The 26,297-nt window shown below is 34.4% G+C and overlaps 3 long non-coding RNA genes across 4 annotated transcripts in view; all 3 read left to right on the top strand.

Annotated features, from left to right (window-relative positions):
• LOC135295361 (uncharacterized) overlaps positions 1 to 26,297 on the top strand; it is a 178,669-nt gene that overhangs the window by 114,336 nt on the left and 38,036 nt on the right. The window lies entirely within an intron of this gene.
• LOC135295358 (uncharacterized) lies at positions 4,290 to 10,848 on the top strand. 2 transcript variants are annotated; one of them, XR_010357422.1, is made up of 5 exons: positions 4,290 to 4,429; positions 5,477 to 5,577; positions 5,795 to 5,835; positions 10,500 to 10,585; positions 10,775 to 10,848. It is a non-coding gene; the product is annotated as an uncharacterized LOC135295358 (long non-coding RNA). The 2 variants fall into 2 exon arrangements; XR_010357423.1 differs by lacking the exon at positions 10,500 to 10,585.
• Positions 12,420 to 17,146, top strand: LOC135295357 (uncharacterized). The gene is made up of 3 exons (XR_010357420.1): positions 12,420 to 12,703; positions 13,485 to 13,666; positions 17,089 to 17,146. It is a non-coding gene; the product is annotated as an uncharacterized LOC135295357 (long non-coding RNA).

The following is a 26,297-nucleotide window of genomic DNA, read 5'->3' as shown; positions in this document are numbered from 1 at the left end:
TAAAAATAAAAGCATTAGTTATTATTTCACAACTCTAGATACTTCTGCAAAAGTTAACAGTATATTATAATGCACAGCACATAGCATCCACTTTAATATTTGCAAAAGCCAGAATTATGTTATGTGCTTATCACAATATCTTTGAGTGAGTAGTAGATGCAGACTCACAAGATGCTGCCTTTTCTTAAAAAAAGAAAAAGAAACATGGAATCCTGGTGGAAACAAAACTGAATACAAAACTGAATGGGAGCCAGCAGTGAGTCCTTGCAGCACATAAAGACAAAAGTATCCTAGGATGCATCATAAAAAGCTTTGCCAACAGTTGAAGGAGGATTTTTCCTCTCTAGTCAGCACTGGTGACACCAGACTTGGACTGCTGTGTCCATATCTTGGTTCCCCACCACCGGGAAAGCATCGAAAAACTGGAGAATGTCCAGTGCAGGACTACCAAGATATCAGATTTTGGAGTGACAGTAATATGAGGGGAGGCTGAGGAAAAAGGGTATGTTTATCCTGAAGGAGAGAAGGCTTAGAGGCAAACTGTTATTGCTATCTACAGCTTATTAAAGAGTATAAAGAAGTTAGATTCAGACCATACTGAGGAAGAATGCAAAACATAAAAACCAATCTGTATCAGATTTATTCCTTTTTCACCATGTGAGTCATCAAACAGGGGAGCAAGCAACCAGAAATTCCAAAGAATCTCCATCTTTGGAGATATTTAACACTCAAATGGACAAGACCATAAGCAACTTTCTGCAACTGTGACATAGCTCTTCTTGAGCAAGGAGTCTGTCTAGATGACCTTCAAAATTTCTGTCCAAACCTCAGCTATTTTGACTGTATCTTACTTGCGTAACTGAAGTAGTAGCTTTTGAAGTAGTAGTTGACTAGAAATAGAACTAGTAATAGTTCATGACTGGACATAGTATATTTGTTGACCATGTAGTTATCACTGTTTGTTCAAGAATAACAGATATTGCCATATTGGCTTCCTTTATAGTATCTGTTACCCAGAAAGACTCTAAATAGGTGGGAAGAATTGACATTAAGGTGTATGAGAATTTAAATCTCTCCATGGGAGACATATGAGCAGCTAGTAGGTAGAATGAACTTTTTTTGAAGTTGTTAATTATTGGAAGAAGGAAAAGAAAAATGACATGACCTCTTTGACCGGAGATTTTACTGTAACAACTGAATCAACTACTAGTTGATTCAGTACACCTACTACTAGTAGTAGGTGTACTGCATAAGACAAGGGATGAAATAAGAATATACCACTTGGAAGATGTTTGCTCAAAAGCTGGAATAGTTAGTAATCCTGTGCATCAGGATGTAAATGGTGATAGCAGAAATGGATACTAGACAAAAGAGATTTAATTGATACATGAATATATTTCTCTTTACAATTTAAGCACATAACCTAAATACCATGCAACAGACTTGCTTCATTCTGGGCATGAAGCCACATTAGATCTAATTCCAAATCTACCATCAGCATCTCCAGAGTAAGCATTTTTACTGCTGTAGATATTTTAAATTATGAATGCATTTGCTAAGGGATGTCAGAAGGAAATTAAATAAAACTGTCCTTGGCAGTGACTAATATGCTATTGTTTCTGATTTGGCATGACTTGGTTTGGTTAGCCTTTTTTCATATTATGTTGTTGTTTCAATAATCAAAAGATAAAGTAGTCTTGAAATTAAGTCTTGAATGTAAGGCATGAAGAGGCTTAAAAAACAGAATGCCTCTATAAAATTGGGTCAAATAAAGATAAATTCAAATGAGGCATTTGTGAGGAGCAACTTTTATCAGCAAGTTAAGGTTGCAGAAATATTATATTCTCCCACTTTTCCTTAATTGTGAAGAATTAGAAGAAAGAGCGCATAGAAAGCCACTTGCAAGTTTCTTTTTTCCTCAGAAAGTGTGGCCATGTGTCCTTGTCACATTCTTTAATAAGACATGTATAATGATTTAGTATATGAAAACTACAAAACTTTTACAGGAAGTCTGGGAAGATCACAGATATGTGAGCAAACCTCAAGCAGTATTGTTGCTCACTGTGCCTTGTGGTAGTCATAGTGATTATAATTTCTAGGAAAAAATTCTTAAACTTGATGATTTTTTAGTACATATAATTAATATGAGAGATTATTTCTGAACTATTCCTGAGATTATTTCTGAATCACATCACAGTAATTGTGTTGTCTTTTATAAGTACTATATTATTTGTATTTATGAAAATTTAATAAGCAAGATTTAAGTTGATATTACTGCCTGTGTCAGAGCAGACACCTTTACATTTGTATTTTTTGTTATTATATTCTAAATATTATTAATCAAAGTAAAATGTGTCAGTTAAATGAAATTTAGCCTATTGATCACTCTTTTAAAAATTAATTATTTCATTAGTTTCATATACTTTTTTGGACATGGAAATTTAATAATTATTTTTTGAGAGGGATAAGGAACTTGAATATTTGACACTAACTTAGTCTTGTACAATAATTTCTAATATCTAAGTGTTTAGTTGAGATGGCATTTATTTTAAAATAACATAAAATTGGTTTAGAGGCAGTAGCTCACTTCCTTGATTCAACATTGCAGATGTGTGAGTTATTTCTCAATAACTTTGTACTGATAGTTTAGTTATGTGTCCAGTTTGGCATAAATTTCTTAGCATTGTTAACATTTGACCCTAAATACTATGTTATGACATGGAAAGACTTATCTAGAGAGGCATGTTGGAAAATAAGTCCCTTCCTCATTTTATGCTGTTTCTTTAATTAAGCTTCCTTCAACACTCTTTTAATGCTGCGTTTCATTTAAGTGAAATGGTTTTGTTTCTGGGGTTTTGTTTTTTTTGAGGATACTTTCATGATTATTCAAGTTAAGGTGTTGACTTTAAAATACCAAGGGTGTTTGTACCAGAAAGAATAGCATATAATAAAAATTATAGAACCACTGAATTGTAACATGGGCTGGAAGATGTTCTCAAAGAGGAGCAACTCATCTGCTCAGAGCAAGGCCAGATAAAGTAGGATGGTCAGGACTATGTCTAGTCAGTTTATATTTCCATGGATGGCAAAAGGTGTTCTCAATGGCCTCTTTAGAAAGTAGCCATTTGTCAAAAATTGTTCAAAATTAATCCAGGAAAATATAAAGGCTTGAGTTTTGTAGCATCAATTTATAACTACTAATTTATTCATATATCTATTTTTAATTAGGGAAATAAATACTTAATTCTCAATATTTCCTCCCCTTTCAGAGAAGAAAACATAACTTCTGCCAGAAGTTTTTTTTTTTGTTCATTTCATATAACCTACTAAAATTCTAAACCAGGATAATCCTCATTTTAAGAAGTTTCATCTATTATACAAATAATTTTGTTCTCAGTTCCTCTCAATTTTCCAACACATATTTTTAAAGACAAAAATAACAAAATTATATTCAGAATTTGAAATCTAACAATACATATACCATAATACAAAGGTAAAATCTCTGCTTATTCTGTTTACTTATTTCCTATTTTAGATTCAAGACCGGTGTTAGCCAACACTGTCTTAAGACTTCTCAGCTATATAGACAAAACTGATGTTTTGGGGTTTTTTTTTAAAATCCCAACTATTTTGAAAGTCTGAGAAAAGGTTTAGAAGTCATGGATGGGAGTAAGAGACTGACTCCCTATTTCTAGTTCATTTACCTTTAAGTTTTGTTAAACATTGTCAGAGACTGAAATAGTTCGTGCCTTAAGCATTGATAGAAAGTTTTGCTCATTATAAAAAAAAACCAAAACTGTGTAAAGAAGCTACAACCAAAGAAGCCTCTCTGAAGATACCTGACTGGGACTTTGGACTGAAAGTGAAATTGCTGGGATTAAAGGGAAAATCCATTATTCAATCACCTGAAAAAAACAAGTAGACAAGGAAAAGAATGTGAGTCAAATACAGCAGCTGTGCTAAGAATCAGCTTTAGCTTGCTTCGGGGTTTGGGAGGGCGTAGCCCAGAGATCATTTGCTAAGAGGAGGTTTCCACAGATTTCCCCCCAAAGAGAGGTGAGGGGATAAAGTCTCCATGTGTTGTAATCTCTGCTCAGGGGCTGCGGATCCATCCTTCCATATGCAAACTGACTGTAGAATCCCCAACACTACAGCCACATCCATAAAATATTAATGTGAGAGGCAGCTGAGGGGGTGCCTTAACCCATTAAAGGCCCCCCCAAAGTGACCCCCAGAATCATTCCTGAAGCCTTGCATCACAGGACTGCATGTGATGCAACAAACCTGGAGTCTGTTGTATGAGACAACGGCAAACATCCATGCTCCCAGGGAAGTGACTGGGTATCAGATTCTATGCTTTGTGGGGGGACATTCACCACCAAGAAGATCAGCTGGGGAGGATCAAAGGAACATCGTGGAGATCCACAGAGTGGTGATATTTTCCTTATTCTCTCTCTGTCAACCCCCTTCTATTCCCCACACCTATTTTCTCTTTCTTTCTTTCTTTCTTTCTTTCTTTCTTTCTTTCTTTCTTTCTTTCTTTCTTTCTTTCTTTCTTTCTTTCTTTCTTTCTTTCTTTCTTTCTTTCTTTCTTTCTTTCTTTCTTTCTTTCTTTCTTTCTTTCTTTCTTTCTTTCTTTCTTTCTTTCTTTCTTTCTTTCTTTCTTTCTTTCTTTCTTTCTTTCTTTCTTTCTTTCTTTCTTTCTTTCTTTCTTTCTTTCTTTCTTTCTTTCTTTCTTTCTTTCTTTCTTTCTTTCTTTCTTTCTTTCTTTCTTTCTTTCTTTCTTTCTTTCTTTCTTTCTTTCTTTCTTTCTTTCTTTCTTTCTTTCTTTCTTTCTTTCTTTCTTTCTTTCTTTCTTTCTTTCTTTCTTTCTTTCTTTCTTTCTTTCTTTCTTTCTTTCTTTCTTTCTTTCTTTCTTTCTTTCTTTCTTTCTTTCTTTCTTTCTTTCTTTCCTTTCCCTTCCTTCCGCCTTGCCTTTCTTTCTTTCCTGCCTTTCTCTCTCCCATTCTTTCTCTCATATTTACTATCAAACAAAACCCATACTATTGTCACTGGAATATGGTCTCGTTTGCACCTTAATTCAGGCAGAGAGATTTCTAAGTACTTTAGTGACCAGATCATGACAGACATAGATGATACAGATCAGTCCTTCTCACAGGACTTACTAAAACTCTTTCTACTATTTGTGAATGTTTCTCTCATCATCCTGTATTATGTTTTGATTTAACTTAGAGCAGTAGATTATCTCAGTCTTCTGTTTCTCAAGCAACTGGAAAGAGAAAAGGGAAAGAAAGATATTGCAAGAAGAGAAAAATTAATGCAAGAAGCCAGGAAACCTGTCAAAATGCTATGAAGTTCATTATTATTGTTTTAGTCAGGAAGAGGGACCATCTATGTTGCCTAAATTTGACTGACATTGAGTACAGCAGAGGGTTACTGGAAGTGTGAGATAGTGATGAGTTTTTTTGGTTTGCAGCTAACTCCAGAACAACCCACCAGTTTGTCCGCTGGCACAAATATGTGTTCATCAGAAGAGACCATCTATCCATCACTGATTTTCAGAACAGCATCTATTATGTAGGCGTGAACCTGTTCTTTTTATGTCTTTTATTTTAGGTATATTAAATTGCATTTCCTTTGAATGGACTTAGCTTACCAAATGATCTGATTATCTCTCTTTGATTTGTTCTTGTTATTACTCCTCACTCCCTCGTACAATTGCCCCTATATATCCCTGTATGTACAAGTGTTATCAGTAGTGATTTATAATTCTATCTAATTTTTCCATTAACAGCAGTGCAGGTAGCCGGAACACAACTGAAAAATCCCCACCAGGTGATGATCCTTTTTTAGATAAATTGTTATCTTGATAAACAGTTTTATCCCTGTTAACTGTTCTAAATATTTTTATTTTAATCATTTTTTCACTGGACAGTGTTATTAATTAATCAAATCAGTATATGACAGCCACCTGCTTATGAAAAATACTATTGATCTACAATGTATCTGCATAATTTCTTTGTTAACCAAATCTGTAATCTCGTCAATGAGGAAAATTAGACATTTTTGTGGATTTTTTTAGCTTGAAACGTAAACTGAGTGGTAGTAGTTACATTCATACTTTTAAACTCTGTCAGACAAATGAAAGGATCTCAGCTAACAAATTCAAGTTGTTTTCTCAGTCCTCCCTCATTAAGCAAAATACAGTCATCTGGCATCATTGGTTAGCCTGACTCATAATTGTATTGATGTGATCCTTTGTAAAACTACCTCGAAAATCCATTTGCTGGTCTTTTTCTTTTCATTATTTCAGCTGCACTGTGCTTTTCAGAAGAATGCCTTTTGATTGCATAGATTTATGATGCAGTGCAAGACAGACTGTGTGTTTTTCTTGTTGGGCAAGGAACAACAAAGCAGTCAGGGTCCCTCAGGACAGGACTTGGCAGCCAGGTGCAGGGCAGCTGAAGAGCACTGGCACAGTTTCCACCTCAGCTCCAGGCACAAGTCACCTCCCTGCTGTGTTGACCAGCTGAGACCCAGGCTGGGATGTGGGCCTGTGGATTGGGGTCAGGATCAGACCTGGAGAAAGGACCCATGGTCCCTACACAAAGGATGGCCTGGTAGGGCAATGGAAATGGGGATAGGGGCCGGCCAATTCAACGCCTGCTGATGGGGTGGGGGCATGTCAGCCCAGGGGTGAATCTTTAATATTAGCAGTACCACAGACAAGAAAAGGCAGGGCAAGATGTGTCAAGTAGAGGGAGAGAGTTTCTGGAAACACTTTTTCTGTACCTTTATGGAACAAACCTTCTTGCCAATATCAGGTCAGATGGTTGTGTATTTTTACCCAAACCCAAAGGGAGGAGACTTGGGCCCTGATGCAAATTCTTCTCTTAGCCATGTTTACACAGCAACACTATCTATCAAAGAGATGCTATCGCTTCCGTTCTGGGATGTCAATAGAGACTGAATGAGATGTAGAGACTGAATTTTTAAAAGGAAGGGAGGTGGAAGGTATGTGCCAGAGGGAGTGAATAGCCGCAAGCACAGACAATCAGTTCTGCTAACAGGACAAAGCCCACTCATAACTGCTTTAAAATTTCCCCTGAGTATTTCCTAGCAGGATTGCAGGACTTTCTGTATCAGAACTGAGGTATGTGGTGAAACTCCCAATAGCTGAGAATAAGGGATAACATAACGCTGTAATTAATTCTAGAAAATTGATAAAGTATACCAAATATTTCCATTATATAATAAAAATAGGAGCTATCAATCAATATATAGAAAGAAAATTACTTTATATTAATTATCTAATTAGTTATGATATTAGAATGTAAAAATAAATAACTAAATAAACTCCAAAATTGCTTCTATTTGTTGGAGTATTTTCCAAATGATAAAAGATTTGGGGAAAACTTCCATGTCTATTTTAATTATAAGAAAACAGATTTTTTGGTGTGAATTTATTGAAAATGTAACTAATATCATTATATTATTGATTAATTTCATCATCCCAAAATATCTTCACTCTCATAGAAAATTTCTCACCTCACTTGTTTGAGATGCACAAATTCATTGCTATAATAATTAAATTCTGTGCCTTGGCAGGTTCTCTGGCAAATGATTCAATGTGGTAATTTGCAGAGAATCTAAAATGACAACCAAGTCATGGTCTTTTTTGTCAGAACTTCAGCTCTGCCAATATAATCATACAGACAACGAACACACATGCAAATAAATAATTATAACCATGCAAACCGCTCTAGTTTTTTTCAACATGTTTCTTCCTGCCTTTAAGCAATGTGAATTATTAACTGTATTCAAACTTGCTGTAAGACTGTACAAATTTTTTACATAGGTTCTCATGAACATGATTCATTTCTACATTTAGGAAGTTTGTTTGGTCTTCCTTGTCAATAGTGTTATTTGATTAAGAGTCCATTTGCTTTTAGGGTAATTATGATGAAACTGGCTTTCACCCATCTCCTCTTGCCTTAGGTAACAATAAGACTGCTTTATTTATAATTGTTACTAATTTTACTGGGTCTTGAAACTGCTGAAATAGAGAGCACCCTTTGGCATTATTTCCTTAGCTCTGTGTCAAAATGCTGAACAGTACTTGCAAACCAATTTGTATTCTAATTATGCAACTTGGAAACGACCTTGTAAGGTTGATATCTTGCCAGTATTTTAAAGGATTTATGTAAATGTTTTCCACATATGAAGCTGGAGAAAACTACACAGTTGTTAAAAAAGCATCTTGTATATACATGAAGGCTAATTAACCTCTAAAGTGTCTCCATCAAATAGAATAGCTGTTTCAGAGAAGTGTTTAAATTTTTATCTATAAGTAATAAAAACCCCCATGACATGAATCAGAGAACTCTTTTGTTGCTCCTACTTTTTAAACCTGGAGAAAAAAAAAAATTCCTATTTCATGAAAGCTTCCCTTAAATGATTTGACAGATGGTAATTGATTTACATGTGTGTTCTCTGTATTACTGTATTCTTCTTTGAGTGTAAGTAGGTAATGTGGATTTTCTGGAAGAAAGGAGACTGCTTCTCTCCTGAGGGGTAACTATGCCTGTGAGTAAAAGAAAGCAACACAGATTGCACAATGTGGCAGTAACAATGAGGAGCCCCGGCAAGAAAATGCAAAACTGCAGCTAAAAACAATGCTGCTAAGATCAGGAAACAGAAAGTAGAGGATCAGAAGAAATGGAGGAAATCCTCCTGTGAACAAGAATTGCACAGTTAGCTCTCAGTCACTGAGCTGACTGGAAGAAATTGAAATTAGAGATGCAAAAACACAGTAGACAGATATGGACTGTTTTCAAGCCATTTGTTTTGTTTTGATTTGGGTTTTTTTCCTCCATTTCTGTGTTGTCCTTCTTGATCATTTCAAGATTTTATCATTTAAAATAGAAATTTTCTGCATCACTTTTTTTTTTCTTTCAGTATGTAGCTGATAGTTATTGTTATTGCTAAAATTGTACTTAATAACTGGATTTTTTTTTCCATCTTTCTGACACTTATCCTTGTATTCTCTCATTGTTCTTATTGATCTTCATCTCATCATACTCTGGCCTAAAACTGAATAGACAATTTAGGACAGGGGCTAGATCTGCTCCAGCAAAATCTGAAAATGTGAAAGGAAATTTTATTAGACAAAGTAAATACATTATATTGCATGGAAAGGCCCTCATAAATTTCAGATTTTCCATTGTCAGAAGGAATTTGTGGCTAAAAAGGAGTTCATGCCAGTGATGATTTCAACTAAGATAGTTGAGCTGGAGAGAAAAGAATAAAAACAGATAAAATGATCACTGGTGCATTGTTGGTTTTTTTGGTTTTTTTTCTTAGAAATACAGAAACTGACAGATGGGCCCCAGAAGTGAAAATCAAGAGCAGAATATAATTCACCTTCCTACAATAACCTGAAAATAATTTAAATTAAATGTATTTTCTCCCACTCTTGTCAAATAAGAAACAAACATCCCATTTGACACATTCACAGGTGATTAATATTGTGTGGTTTATAAAAAACAAATTTATACTAGCTAAAGTTTCAGTAAGTGTATTTGTAATATTTTTGAAAGAAAGGGGAGAGGTCTTAATTTTTAAGAAATCATTAACAGTCCATGTTTTCATATATTACATGCTGAACTTTCTGGCGAATTAAAGTGTTATGCAAGTACTGTGGTATCAGATGTCAAAGCAGAAAATGCTTTTCTAAAAAGGAGATTAATCTTTTCTTTAATTAGTTATGTTGCAGCATCTAAATATATATTTGTTTATACAGTTATAAAATATGGATGCAACTTAAATATAGAGTTATTTATTACATTATAGCATGCTCAAATTACACTCAAACCGGCAGTTTGCAGGAGGCAGGTGTGCACACCAAGTTCTTGAAACTGAAGGATTAATCATGTTGCTCTCAAGTTAACTGATAAATGCTGGTCTTGTACAGTGATGTCTCAAAACAGATAAAATGAAACAGAGAGAGGAGATATTTTTGTGTCATTGTATGGGATATTATCAATGTGATATAAGAGAAACACTAACTATGCTCCTTTTCTGAGCATCTCCCAAATACGAGAAAATACAGATGTGCCAAGGTATGTAAGAGATGGACTTGCTTCAGGTCCTGCTAAGTTCCCTGTCAGAAGACTCATGCTTTCAGAGATGAGGAAGGACAACACATTGACCTGAAATATCTTGGTGGATCCCCTGCTTCTGGGAACTCACACTGCTCACAAAATACAAAATCATTAACAAAAGAGATCAAAGAGTACAGGCTGTTTTACCCTTAACAAGATGATTAATTCCACCTTAATGACTTTTGTGTTCAAGGACAAACTATAAAGATACCTTCAATGTTAAATTCTATACTGGAGTATATGTCTTCAATGAGTTCTTTTAGAATATAAAAAATGCACAAGAGTATCTATATTTAAAAAAGAGATTAATCAAAATTTTAAATCAAAATTTTATAGGGCTTATTAACTACAGATCGTAGAAAACCATCAGAGATTCAGGAAGCAACCATTTCTTCTTCCAGAGCTCTTAACCTGTAATTATGGTAAATGTTTAGCCTGTATCTTAATAAGAACACTTTTATTAAAATTTAGAAGCTATCTGCTAGGATAAGTTTATCACTACCCTCATTTAAACTCATAATTTAATTAAAAGTGTCTGTATTAGCATTATATGTAACAAAAATTTGCAACAAAATTCTAATAAAATTATCTTCATTTTGCCTATTTTGTAGGTTCTCACAGCAGTTTGGAGGGAAGTGTTCCTTCAGAATCACCTCAGAATAAAATTATGTTGAATCTTCACTAATCTCAAAGTTTCAGCTAAGTCAATTTAGGAATTTCGATTTTATTACAGTATTCCAGGTGCATACTTTTAATTGTAGTTTTACTCCTAAATTAAAAAGTTGGTAACTTCCAGATTACATTATTTAGCCCCCCCACCCCCCCCCCGCTTTAACAATAAATCCAAGTGAAATTTATTTCTGTCTACTTTTTGCCTTTTTGAGATCATCACCAATAACTTGTCCCTTGTGCATTACTACATCACTCATGATTTTATTGCACAAAGTCTCACATCTATTTACTTACAGCATTCCAGTCACAGCATTTGACTGAATTTATAACTTTTTGTACTGTTTGGAAAGAATTAAGAAGGAAATTAAGAGAAGTAAATATTTAAACAGAATATACCTCATCTAAAGACAATTTGTGCTTCATACATAAAATATTAAAATTTCATATTTATTCAAAGGCAGGACAAATTATTATTAATTTGCTTTGAATCAATGACTCAATGACTTCAATATGTGAGCTGAATTAGTAATTTTGTATCTGATTTGTAAGGTTCTGACAAATTAGGTGGAATGGTCAACCTGTGTCTGTTATTGATATCTGAGAGGGGGGTTAGGGCTTCCCTATGTCTGATTAATATGAGCATAGATATGATGTATGTGGCAAAAAATATCTCTTGTTTGGATGTTAGGTTTCATGAGATCTAGTTTCAGCTCCTTTGTATCTTGCATCTTATTTGCAGACAATCTGACTATGTTTTTAAATACCAGTGAAATAAATGTCAACTTTTCCAAGGCTGTTGCAGTCTGAAAAAGACTGTACTTTTGAAAGCATTTGACAGTTTGCTCAAAAGTGCACATATGTATTGCATGGGGAAGGGAAGTCTTCTCTAAAACCAGTGCCAGTAAATATGAATAAGAACTTTGAAAATTTAAGAAAAACCATTTTTAAATCTAAGCTTGTTCTTGATAGTCTTCTTAAGGGTAAAAAATTATTTTTTAGAAAATCTAGAAGTCTAAAAGCTGTAAGTGATAATAACATACATATCAATAATAAAGATCAGGTCATGCATATAACATGGGATATGGAGAAAATATATCACTTGCTCCAACCCCAAAATAAATAAAAGAAAGAAAGCCTTTACACCCAGAGGTGCATTTGTCCTTCTTACACAGGATGAAATTAAAGACACTCAAATTTTACGTTTTGATACATGTGATGACTGGCATCAAACATATTTTGAGTGACTTCAGATGTAAGGAAGTTTTTTTTTTCTTTTGTGAAGGTGAATTAATATGATATCTATTTGGTATGATGGTGGGAGGAACAGGATGGCAGGCAAGTTAGCAAGGCTAACAGTGTTCTCTCCTAGTGTTTTATCGCCTCTCTGTCTCAGATGTGTAAACCTTATCTATTAAATGTACAAGATCATGCCATTTAGAAAGAATTCTGGATGTTAAATGACACCTATTTGGATCTATATTTCTGAGAAATGTGTTCTACCACCTGCAGGTTACCTTGCCAGATCATGCTTGCATCTCAGTGGAATGACATACCTTGTTACTCTGAACATGAGGTTAAATCTACTATGAGGCCCGGGTTCAAAATAAGCAAGATCAGCCAATTTATTTTGCTATTTCCCATCAGATTGTCTCCCATTCTATTTTTGCCTCCATGTACACCATACAAAAGACATTAAATAGAGTGTTTCTTTTATTGTATTTGCAGACACAAGAAATGCAGAGACAATTTAACAGGAAAAGTGTCACTTAAACTTCCTCCTTCATTTTAGCTCCAGAGAACATCCTGTATGCTGGCTGCCTTGCGTGCTCCACTACTTAGAAGCTTCTGCAGATTCACTGATGTTCACTGTATGTAATTTGTAAAGTGCTTTGGGATGAAAAGTGCATTAAAAATATAGGGCATTATTATAGTGTACATTGCTTGACTGGAGAAGCTTCATCAGGAAGATTGTTTTATTGGGTTATATTCTAGGTAACTGTGATTCACTGTAATGACAGTGACTAGCAGTCTTTAAATTGGACAGTAGTGGCACAACTACAACATAACAGGAATAAAATTACATAGTGCCAAATTAGGTAATGTTGATTAGCCATGTACTAAATGGATATAAAATTATAAACTCTGGCTTCTTAATACATATACATTTGCAATTCAATATTAAAGGCTATATTTTCCAAGATTCTCCAGAGGTTTTGGTAACTGCAAGAAGTTACTGCATTATCATATTTAAACCTCTGCATTTCAATTGCATTTAAAATATTTAAGTCATTGTACTATTTATAAGTTAAAAGTCATAGAAAAAATGCTTTGCTATGCATACTTTATGTGTACTGTTGTAGCAATTGCATGGTAATTAAGACCTCAATTCGGCAAAGCTAGTAAGGAAAAAGACTCACTTTTCTTGTTATTTCTGGAGGACAATTCACACATTTGAAGTTCGTATTTGCATATTATGAGAAGAAGCCTTTGGATAATCATATGTCATATTCCCCCTCCCACTGAACCACTACACCAACAGAAACTTCTTTCTCTCACTTGTCCATCACACTCCCTCTTTATAATTACCCTAACAACTCATTTTACATGCCCTTAGCAGCGCAGCTAATCTCTCTTTGCTGAATTCCACAGGAAGTGACAGGATGCTTAAGAAACAGGTCACTAAAACAGACCACAGATTGTACTGTGTATTCTCTGGGATACTAGACCACAGCCAAAAAGTTGACCTTTATTACTATCACCTGTCCTTATCAGTGCCATGGAAAAAAAGCCTCTTACTGCCTTTCAGACTTCAGCAACAAAGCCATGCTCTGGTAACTGCTTGATTTTTTCATTAATGCTAGAGAAAAAGAAATATATCTAGGTGGTAAAAGTAATTCTCCACTTAGTACAATGGAAAAAGGTTCCTGTATCATAGTGAGGAAGTTGAGAGATGTGTTGATAAATTAGAGGTTGTTGCCACAAATGCAGCCATAGTATAAGCATATATTTGCAGATGAAAGAAAGGAAACATCAAGAGAGATTTCTAACAATTGTGTGACAGCATCCTTGGAATCTTCTCATGTAATAGTGAAAACTCTCTTGATCCTTCTCTAAGTCACAAGTGCTATACAGAGCTTGAAAAATGCATTCCAGGTGCTCTTCTGGAGTACCTATTAATTCTCAGTTACCCAACTTGGAAATAAAAATTGGCATAGACTTAGAAAAAAATGTTAGATCTTAAATTGGTGCCGCAGAAGTTTAAATTAAAAAAAAATGAAATGGTTCTTTATCTATCAGTATGAAATCTGGATTATCAGAATTTGATATTTCTGATGTGTTAAGACATAGAAAAAAGAAAGAAAATTGGGTTACAAAGAGAAACTTATATTACTATTCAACTGCACAGATTTAAAGTTTCAAAGATTTAAATTTAAGCCTGAGTTAATAGAACTCTCTGTCCTTATAGTAGACGAAGAGAAAAGAGTATGCCTACTTACAGATATAATAAATTTAATCTTAAGATCTTAAAAATTGGTGCAGATGCACTTCACTTGGACTATTGATACTGGCATAGTTTTGGGGGGAGAAACCCCATTACCCACATGTCCATATTCAGGTTCTTCTGTAGTTCCATAGTACTTTTGGCTTGTTTTGTTTTATTCTTATCATATGTAATTTATGCAACCTCAAAGGTTCAAAGTCTTTGCTAAGTATTGTTGTGATGCTTTACCAGAATAAGTAAAGGGTGCAGTACATCTTGTAACAGCATAGCATCATAGATTCAAGGTTGGTAAAGACCTGTGAGATCATCGAGTACAACCTTTGAACACCACCATGCAAACTAAACCGCAGCACTAAGGGCTACGTCCAGTCATTTCTTGAACACTTTTATGGATGGTGACTCCACTACCTCCCTGGGCGGTCCCTTACAATGCTTAAATACTCCTTCAGTGACAAAATTCTTCCTGATGTCCAACCTGGACCTTTAACAGATATAGTAAAACTACTTCATAGTGGTAGTAGACTAACATTAGAATATGTGTAGGTAAAAGCCAAAAGAGATGAACAAATTGTTATGGATTTTGTTAGCAGACTGTGTGGAAGAATAGTGTTGAACAAGAGATGTGCTGTTTTTCCTGAAGCAGTGACTCCACATATGCCAGAAGGTAGTGTCACTATAAGAGTTACTGCTTTATGGCATCAGAAGCATAGAATACAGTGGCAAGAACACTTTTCTACCAAGCACATATTGTGTAGAAATATGTAAAAACACAACAGCCTATGAGTTGTTTGATACCTGATGATTACTTTTGCTGTACAACACACCCACTGCATCATCAGTAATGAAGAATTAACCACTTAGATGTTCTTTTCTTTTGTGAGAGATGGAATCTTGGTGGCAGGTCTTTCTCTCTTTTTAAGGGAAGCTGCTGTCTTTCAGAGTGTGAATACAGCAGGCCTAGAAGTCAAACTCCACTACCTTTTACATATATATGGGAAATGTATTACAGACATCAGAATATGTGTATTTGGCAAGACAGTGGTTATCCTTCACCTCATCCTGTTTTCAAAACAAACTTTTCAGATATGCAGCAGTTTCCCTTCAGTGAGCTAATATCTCAAGTATTCTCAAAAAATTCTATACAGGAAAAGATTACCTAAATCTGAAATGATCAGCAAAATGAGACTGTAACAGTTTATGCTGAATTTTTCTGAGTGATGAGGAAGTCTGTATGTCACCTCATGCTGAAGCATAGACCTGTGTTAGCCAAAGCAGTGAAGTGGCAACTTTTTGGTGCACTTTCTGCTCATTTTGACATATTTTGTAGCTGGGTTATCGGGAGTGAGAAGTCAAGATTAAAAAGGTATAGATCGTCTTAATAATAGATCTGCTCAACTAAGATAGGTTGGATAAATAAGTCATGTGCACAAGACTATGACTGGTTCCACAGATAAAGGAAAAGAGAAAAAAGAACCAGCTTCTATATGACTCATAATGTTGTTCTTAAGCTTTCCTTAAAGTTATTTGGTGCAAGCCTACAGACTAAAATGGAAATTCACTGTTATTTGCAAGAATGAAGATAAATTGCAGCAGCGTTACTTCTTCAACTGTTGTCCGTTGACCACTTTGAGGATTTTTACTAAAAATATATAAGTAATACAAAAAAATAAAAGGAAAGGAAAAAGGAAAAAAAAATAAGAAAAATGAAAAATCCTTCCAAAATAGTGTAAATAAATCTATCATTTCCACAATTGATATAATAGTCTTATAGTATTGATCTCTTGGGTGTTTTTATGCTATTGAATAACAGGGGGTGTGCAGCAGGATTTTTTAACTGTGGGGCTCTAGAGTATTTCAGTCTATCAATGAATAATATTCTCTATAATCTTTTTCAATATTTTGTGTTTATCTTCTAATATTTCTTAACTCTGATTGAAATGTAACTCTACACACTGAAACTGATGTCCAAGAATTTTCATTATTTTCTGACATACATGATTTCTCAATTTACAGTGTCCAAATACTTGTTGCTTTGCCTCTACTATCTGAAGACAGAGCTCTTTATTTGCCAGTGTAATATATTCCATTTAATTCAAGGGAAGGAGATAGAACAGAAGCTTCTTTAACTGATCAAAACTTAACTGTCTTATGCCTTTACTAATCCTTTTTTATCTGAGTTATTCAGCAAAAATTATTAATGAAATATAACATCAGTAGAGTCAAACATTTAAGAAGAAAGGTTAACTTCATAACTCAGATGAATCCGTTATCATTGTAATTTTTTTCTGGAATAATGTGCAGTGAGGATTGCATTTTGCAATTGTTCTGCTTGATACTGTACAAATTATAATGGGGCATCTGACAATAGCTTTAAAAGCAAAGCATTCAGCACCTCACCTATTTTGTTTTATTTTGCAGAATAAATTTGCGAGAGGTTGCAATAGCATCAGGTGTGGGAGGAAAAAGAAAAGATGTTTGTTCCTTGCATTGTTTTACATTTATTAATAGCTGTTTCATCAGACTGTGTCCATCTATGTTTCTAACATAATATGTGTATATTGACTGTCTGTCCAAATTTGGCACGTACATCTTTATTTTAATAGAGTGTCTCAAGGGGATAATACAATAAAAAATAGGATAAATAGGATTTTGGTAGAGATAGGTCAGGCTTTGCCTCTGTTTTAATGAATTTAATGCATTTTCCTTTCATCTGTGCTATCTGATGTGCAAACCCTTCCATGGCATGGAAAGAAAGAAAAAGAAAGAAAAAAAAGAGAGAAAGAAAGAGAGAAAGAGAAAGAGAAAGAGAGAGAGAGAGAGAGAGAGAGAAAGAAAGAAAGAAAGAAAGAAAGAAAGAAAGAAAGAAAGAAAGAAAGAAAGAAAGAAAGAAAGAAAGAAAGAAAGAAAGAAAGAAAGAAAAAGAAAATCCATTTTTTGCACCTTTAGAATTCAAATCTTGGTTTCAATTTTGATGTGAAATTAGTCTAGTCCAGCTCATTATGCTACCAGCTGGAAGACCCTATTTTGTCAGTGAAGCATACAAAATTGAGGTTGATGCAGTGAAGAATTGAGCTTAATATCCAGAAAATGTTCTACTTCTGTGTTGTTCTGTACTGCCTGGTGCAGAATTGATGTTGACTATGCAAGTAATTGTTAACCTGTCACTTTAGTAGAACATGAGAAGCTATTAATCTGCCCTTCTTTTAGCAGGATGGGTAATTCAGATACTGTAGTAGTGCAAACATGGGAGAAATATCTATAGATCTAGATAAAACTGGGATTCACATTGCAATCAGGCAAAAAACCAACAAAACAGAAGTGAAATTTCTCAGCACTGAATCTGCCTGTTAAAATATTTTTTACTTACCTTTGTATTTGGATTTGGAGTTATAAGATGGCATTCTCAGTCATCTTGTGAAGATGCCATGTATGGGAATATAGAAAGCAGACAAAGGCAAAATTCCTCAGCTGTATCTCACTTGCGCGACAGAGCAAGAGCTATCAATTATTGTGGATGCATTTAAAATGCAGATGATAACTGACCTGTTCTGGAAAATAAATGCCAATGCTGTTGTGTTCTTGTAATAATCCTTTTAGCCAGCATCATAAACATGATGTCCGTTTTACATAGTGGTGAAAACATAAAATTAAAAGGTGATCCTTGATTACTTGTTCCTTTTCCTGTTTTTATTACTTAAAAACATTACTTAATGCAAGGCAGTTAGCTTGGATATCAAATATGCTTTGTCATGGAGCTGCATCGGGGTTTTGGCTTTGGTAGTTACTCTTCTTCATAACAGCATGTATGTTACTGCATTTTGGATAAAAACGGTAACAGAAACTGCCAATGCTACACTAATGTTTTAGCTATTGTTTAATGGTTCTTGCAAAGCATTGTGGTGGTTCATCCCCCCTGTCTTGTCCTTAGGACACTGTTTAATCTCACAATCACGAGCATTTTTCACACCAGGAACTTCTGGAACTTAATTTTTCATCCCATATTCCAAAAAAAATTTAAAATGTATTCTAATTGGATTTTTCTTTATATGCTCCATTAATGTAGTAAGTCATTGAGGGGACCTCATAGCTGAACACAAGGTATAGCTCATGCTTTCGTAAATTTATATGAAACCTGTTTTTGCTAATACCTTCCATAATGATGTTTTGAGGCCTAAAACACTCATTTGTGATAAATATTGAGGTGTTCCTCGTTTCTCATTCTGCATCCATAGTGAAGCATCAAGAAGTTGGTACTAACGAGGAAGATGGTAGGCTACATACCTGGGACAGCTGACCACAGTGGACCCAGTTTAGGTAAAACAAAATTTATACCATATCTCAATTACCATATTAATTGAAAAGTACCCAAAAAAAGATGATCAAGTCCATCTCTTAAATGAATGATGTGGTATTCAGCGTAAAAACTAGCAGGGAAAAAGGAGGAAGTAGAAGGCATATCTGGCTTCAGAAGTACCTGTTACATGTAAGCCCTGCTTTTCCTGGAGATGGCTAAACACATGACAGCTGATGGGAAGTAGTGAATGAATTCCTTACTTTGCTTAGCTGTCATATGCACCTTTAGCTTTACCTCTTCAAATGACTTTACATCAACATAAAAGGTGTTTCACATTCACACTTGTTGTTCTCTTCCATGTTCCATATTGAGGAATGAACAAAAAACTATGCTGACTAGAACAAAAAAATAGCTTGTGTTGATTAGCTGCCTACCAGTGTATCACAGCACTTTCCAAAAAAGAGGTAACAAAGTCCTTAATATTTCAAATTCTTAAATGTATGAGAAGAAAATAGCATGTGTAATTCACTGCTTTACTACCACAAAATATAAGAAAAACTAATCTACCAGCAAGGACATTGCTTTTGAGTGCAACAGTTTTGAGAGAAATTAAAATTATTTTCAGAATATAACTGTTAGTGGGAAAAGTATGTCTTCAATACTAGGAATTAATTCAAAAAATCACTATGAACAGTAAAATGGTGTTTAAATGTTAATGAAATGGTGATAAATTTAAATTATTTATGAGTCCCAGAACCAGAGTCACAGTAATAATGATTTTAACACATAGCTGTGAAATTTTTATGTGGAAAAGTAGCAAATTTTCAACTACTTAGTCATTGAAAAGCACAAAAAAAGTTATAATAATGTTCTTATATTAATGCTTTAGACAGGCCACTGACTGGTATACATAGAAAATCCATTTTGGATTTCAAAACCATTGTCATAGAACTCTTGTGTTTATCAATTCCAGTTGCAAGCACCTATTAATATTATCATAATAATAGTGAAACAGCACTTCTGGTACTCCTGGTTGAAATGGTAAGTCCAGATTTTATGAAGTACATGTTATCAAAATCCATTAATTCACAATGCTACACTACGTTAGCTCTGAAAGACTAGAAGAAGTTATGGGCACTTTTTCTGCTGATCTTTTGTAAAAGATTTTAATGGCTGAGACATCAAGCTAAGGTGTAATAATGTCTCAGAGCATACCAAAACTACTGCTTTCAAAACTACTGCTTTTTTTTTTTTTCCTTGTAATTGGAATTACACTGTGGATGTGGACTTCTAGTGTTTAAAGCAGGGATTGTGGTTTACCGGGTTTTAACATAATCCCATTACTTTTAAGAGATCCATCACCTCACAACAATTGCACCCATAGTACATATTAGCAATAGCATAATTGATTTAAATATTTGCTAAACAGACCTCACTGGGAGATTGAAATTACATTTGCAGTGTTTTAATAGTTTCTTAAACTCCAGAGTGGAAGAATGCATGCACTCACCCACCATACCAGGCTGTAGTCATTTATATTTTTAAAACCTTTGAAGCTACAAAGTTTTAAGGATGGATGGAGAATATTCTTCTGACTTGAAACTTTTTCAAGTGTTTCAAAACTTGAAACACTTTTGATTTAGTTATCTACTTAAAAATATAAACTACGCCTCTCTTTTACTGTACTTTCAAATCTGAGTTCTTTAAATAATCTGGTTTCACTCAACCTAGTTATTTTTCAATCATGCATATTTCCTTTGAGTTTAGAGAGCTTCTGCACCTTATTTTTTCTACTTTTATAAAAAGTAAATACTGTAATAATAACTTCTAAATTAAATACTGGGATAACATGTCCTTCACAGAGTCTATAATATAAAATTCACCACTACATCCTTCTTTCAAGCATAAAATTCACTTAAATCAATGTCAATAATGTAACCTTTGGAGTCAGGTGTAATACTAGCAATGTGTACGAAATTGATATTTAACATTATGTTTAATGTTTTGAGGTTTCCAGTTATTAAAAAGTTACCTTAGGGAAGAAAGTAAATCCATGGTTTGTCATCATATTGAACTCTAAGCCAGGTTAAAGTCTGTGCTAACTAATTAGAGAAAAGTAATTACAGGAAAGTTTGATTAGATCTCATTTAACACATGTACAATCTCGTGCTACATTTTAGAAAAATGACTGTTTGCTCTTTCAGACTATTTGTAACTTGTGTTTGAAACATAACCTCTTTAATGGAGCTTTCTTTCAAAATAATGTTTATACCTGGAATTTATTACAATTTGGCGTATGAAAGACACTTCAAGAGTTTTAAAAGTTTTGTCTGCGGGGAAGTTTATAATACTTAGTTCTATATTAGGAATGTGGATTTAAATAATGTATTTCTGGAAAATATTGATACAAAACTGATGACAGGGTTTAAACAGGAGATGGAACAGTTCATATGTCAATGAAATTTCCTCTGTTAAATAATTGAATAAATAACTTTAGTTCTGTTAAGTGACCATTACTCTGTCATAAATGAATATTTAGTACATATTGAACTAAACCTGGAGGCAGATATCAAACACTGGATTGACAGCAACTATGCAGATAGTCAGCATTTAGCATATATGGTAGCCCTGAAAGGTCACTGGGTTTTGATCTTATTTAATTTAGTTAATCTATATCTACTTCAACTATTTCAAACATTATTTTAAGATATAATTAAGCCTAGATAGTCTTCCATGGAAACTGATTATTACCATTTAAATTATCATTTTTGTCTATCCGATTTTCTTTTCCTTTTAAGAATGCTTAAAATTTTATTTTACAAGTACACTTCTTTCTCATTTTGTAAGGATATATGACTGCTCAGCAATTAGAAGTTCTGTAGAATTTTATTTCTTTATTTTTTTCTTTTTAATCTCTGAGTCCCAAAAAAAGTGAAAGGACACTTATGAGAAACTCTAAACCTAGCCACTTCCAAATCTGATTTTGCTAGAGACACTTATTTTCCAATGTCTTTATTTCATTTCTTTACTCCTTCTTCTACTCCTTTTCTTTACTGCCATCTCCTTTCCTCCTCTCTTTCTATACTTGCAGGTCTTAAGCTATATGCAGTTCTTTCCTTAGAATCAATGATAATTGAGGTGGAGGTGGTGTTGAAAAAAGCCCCAGTCACTGTATAATTAATATAATTATATTTTCTATTATACATATTATATCACATATACTGCATAATTAATAATTCATTTCTAATGTTTCCCATGCAATTAAGTTAAAATTTATTGCAGGATTCATAGTTTCAAATTCTATAGTGTATGCACAAGGACTGATGAAGACTGGAGCAGAATGACTGTGTGCCGTAGTTGTTAAGCTAAGAATACTCATACTTCTGTCTCAATATTTATCTATTGATATATGTATAATTATCAGAAAGATGGGATTTTCCTCAATTGAAGCCGATTTCTTAACTCTCCTGATAACTTGATTTTAAGTCTCTCATCATAACAGACATCTGAACTCTAGGGTGTCATTTGCTTTTATTAGAGAAAGTGTGGATTCTACACTTTTTCTACACAGCAAGAACCAGTGCAAGGATACTTTACAATCCTTACATACAGTTTCAAGAATCAAAGGTCCAAATAATCAAAGGTCATTTAAAATTTTGAAATATTCAAGATATTGCTTGAAAGCCCATTTTCTTTTGTATATTCTAGTCATTACTACTCTCTACCCTTTGAGCAAATATATCCAAAAAGTTGTCTGCCCATCGGTGCACTCATGGCTGCTGCACATTAGCTAAAACACATGCACTGCTGACACATATTGCATTGCTTCCCATGGTTATGACCCATTATGAAATATCAGTGATACACATTAACATAAAATTACTGAAAATAAACTGCAACCTGTGATTCTCCTCCAGAAAAGAAGAGGTTTGTCTTCACTTGTCTGTGACTTTCAGAAATACTGGTAGTGGTTCAATAGTTTTTGAAATGAAGGAGCACAAGTAATCCAGGCCAAACAGAGGTACTGTGCTTCCTTTAAGAGTTCAGCATTCATCTTCTTATCAAACTGTATATTCACAACATCTTTATTGCTTTGGAATTATGCATACCTTTCCAATTTTGCTTGTTAAATACTGATTTAATAGAAGCACTTCATTAGATCAGCCATTTCAGAAGCACATTGAATTTATATCCCTCCTCATTTCTTATACTTCTGTTACCTCTTTAGCATTTCCTTTTGATACAAATGAAAAGCTCTGACATCTTTTTACCTTGTAACAATCACACTCTGGGCCTTTTTGAGACAATTTTACTGAGAGACTGCATAAAGATATGCACAAATTAAAAATAAAAAGCAAGTCACTTGTTTGCTACATATAAAGTTGGGTCTAATGAGCTAGAATGTTCAGCATTATTATTCTCACCAATCCAGTGAGATCTTTGTTAGCTAGGCAGCTGCCTTGTAAGAAAGAAAGATCCCTGAGGTAGTTTGACTCTGGACGTTGCTGAGTAACCACCCTCTGAATCTTTTTGTTTTCTCCCTTTTAATGCCACTGTTGGGGTTTTTTTTTGGGTTTTTGTTTTGTTTTGTTTTGTTGTCTTTTTTTGTTGTTGTTGTTTTGTTTTGGTTTTTTTTTTGGTTTTTTTTTTTTTTTGAATCCTTGACCTCCCAGTTATACAAATCTCAAAAAGACTACCTTTCTCTGAAATTTTACTTTTCCTATCTTTCAAGGCTCTAGTCCACATGCTTTGTCACATGCAAAAATTCTTTCCAGAAATTCAAGTCAAGATTATGCAGCAGCATTGCTTGGTGCTGGAGTACAGTCAACTAAAGCGCAGGGTGGTGGTATATAACAGTAATAGGATTAACTGTTCTGTCTGCTGTCAGATTAATTTGGGAGGATGGGTTTTGGTGGAAGGATAAGTAGTTTTTTGAAATGAAGACTCAATATTGAGCCTTCTTTTTCCTATTACACTTCTATTGTACTTTGAAGGAACAAAACTGTTGAAACTGCAAGATGGATAAACCTTTCAGGACTTTTCAGTTTCATCAATAAAGAATTCAGAAGAAACAGGAAATGTGATTAAAGAGGGAAGAAAGAAGAGAAAAATGTTTTGAAACTGTAGAAACATTTCTAAGAGACCTGTAAGAATAAACTTCACTTCTATACATTTCTTTAGGTAACACTTCCAAAGGGACTTGAAAGATAAATTTGATAATATTCATGCTTTATTTTCAATGAAAGTTAATTCCTGGATTTAATGATAATCTTTAATATTTGTGATGAACAATCACAACAAATATTCTGGATTTGAACTACATATTTGCTGTATTTGAGCTGAATGAGGAAATGATTTAATTAGACACCCCATGCTTCAACCCCGAGGAGACATGTCTACCAGAGGAGAGAAAGTACAGATATTCTGCACCACTGAGCTGGCTAATTCAACTTTCTGTGCATGATTCAAACATCAAAACAGCTCCACCTTTTTTGAAAGTCTCTTCCAATTTTCTGAAGAAAAGTTTGTCCGACTCTTTCAGAAGGTCAGCTAGAATTAGGAGTATAGGACTGATTAGTCCAGAAGAGTTTTTATTTTTTATGCTGTGAAACACTGTACATTACCTGGAATATCCAAACTAGTCCTATTACTGTTGCAATTAATCTACATAGCTTGCTATTAAATTACATGCCAATTTCTTTGAAACTGACAAAGTTAGAAAACAAGCATTGCAGATAACATCTTCCTGTGAACATTTTTGAATCTTCCAGTCTGAAAAAGCCATAGATTTTATATTGTAATTATTTCCTGAGTGCTTTACAAGCTATATTTTGCTTTCAGGTGTCATTCTCAGTGTCATTGAAGATTTAATTAGTATTATTAAAACATAATTTACTTCTAAGCAACACTCTTCATTTTATCAAAGACCTTTTTCAAGCTATCAAGTATAAATAAATGTTGCTTTAGCAAATAGATGTGCGTAGACTTTCTCTCCTCCCCAGAGGAACAATACTGGAATGGCAAAGGCATTACCATTTAAGTGAAGCCCAGCAGATAAATTGTGATAACTCATTCAGACTTTCTGACAATATTTAAAACATTCATCTAGGAGAAAAGAAAGAGTGATAGATAGCTCTTCACTGGAGACATTTACCTCCTTTTCTGAGGAGATGTGAATAATCAGTGTTTTCTTTTTGTGGCCATGATAATCTGATAAGATATTGTAACAAAACATTGTTATGAGCAATGCCTTTCCCCATTTCTATCTGTTATGGAAATGTCACTGTGTTTATCCTAAGGGTAGATGTAGAGAAAATGTTCCTCCAAATCCTAACAGATTTAATCTTTCTTGCTATGCCTGAAAAAGAATGTTTTTGACTGCTGTGCTCTGTCTATGAATGGACCCACCAGGAGTACATCATCACTGTGCCCAATTCATTCATCCTCTTCCAGTTCACATCACTGGATCCCAAAGAGGAACATGGGCATGCCAGAGGCAGTAAACTCTCTGCACAACAGCCTCACTGTTTATGGAATTTCTTGAGAGAAACAGCATTCTCTGGACTTTCTGTGGAGGGGAAAAAAAAAAAAAAAAAAAAAAAAAAAAAAAAAAAAAAAACACAAGAAGTGAGGTTTTGAGGTTTTCCACATCACTTTATTTCATCACTTTATTTTGGGATAGAAAGGGAATGGGGGAATGGGCAACTTATATACAGATAATTATTTTTTCTAGCCAGATATTGTGCTCAAGGGATTAGATAATTAGATAGCATTCAACTCATAACTTGTTATTTTAGATTTAAATTAGAGATCTTGATGATGAACACAATAAAAAAAGCCCCTGCAATCAGACATATGGTTTATCATATTCCCCATTTTTCACTGTAGTCAAAATGAGGTAGTGAGGTGGAGGATGTTGTATAAAAAAGGGTTTTTGACAGCATCAACAGAACAAGTGTGAGAGGTTGCTGAATCAAATAGCCTGATGAGTATGAGAGTGCTGTTGTTCTTTGTCCTCAGGTCCAGCCAGTGGCAAGGGTGAGCACAAATTCCTGATAGGCAAGCATGCATGAATACACACAAACACAATATACACACACAGGGCTAATCACATGGATCAGCAGAGACAAAAAGCATAGCACTCAAACAAGCATGGCTGATAGCTGTCTCCTCTTTCCTGAATAAGGTTGAAATCTGCTGACAGAATACCTATACTTATACATATACAGATATTTATATACATTATAAATTGTAGAAAATCAGCCAACCCAGTGGTTGCTTCCAGATCCCCATATCTCTCAAGCTGTTGACATTGAAATGTACAATGGCCCATGACCCATAGCCCCACTCCATTCTCAAGTTCCTAGACCCAAGGTCTCCCCAGTGTTTGTCTCCTGGACTTTCTTGTCATCTACTTGTTAACTCCTCTGGCTTGAATTACATACATGTACAAGCACAAATGTTATATAAAAATGTCACACAGAGGCAATTTACTTTCATAGAGTCATAGAATATCCTGCTTTTGAAGGGATCCACAAAGATCACTGAAGTTCAGCTCCTGGTCTTACAGAGGGCAGCCCAAAGAATCACACCATGTGCTTGAGAGCAATGTACAAATGCTTCTTAGACTCTATCAGTCTGGTGCTGTGACCACTACTTTGAGGAG

Source organism: Passer domesticus, chromosome 2 (genome assembly GCF_036417665.1).
Source record: "Passer domesticus isolate bPasDom1 chromosome 2, bPasDom1.hap1, whole genome shotgun sequence".
NCBI lineage: Eukaryota > Metazoa > Chordata > Aves > Passeriformes > Passeridae > Passer > Passer domesticus.
Note: the sequence above shows the minus strand (reverse complement) of the source record. Positions and strands in the feature narration are given on the sequence as shown.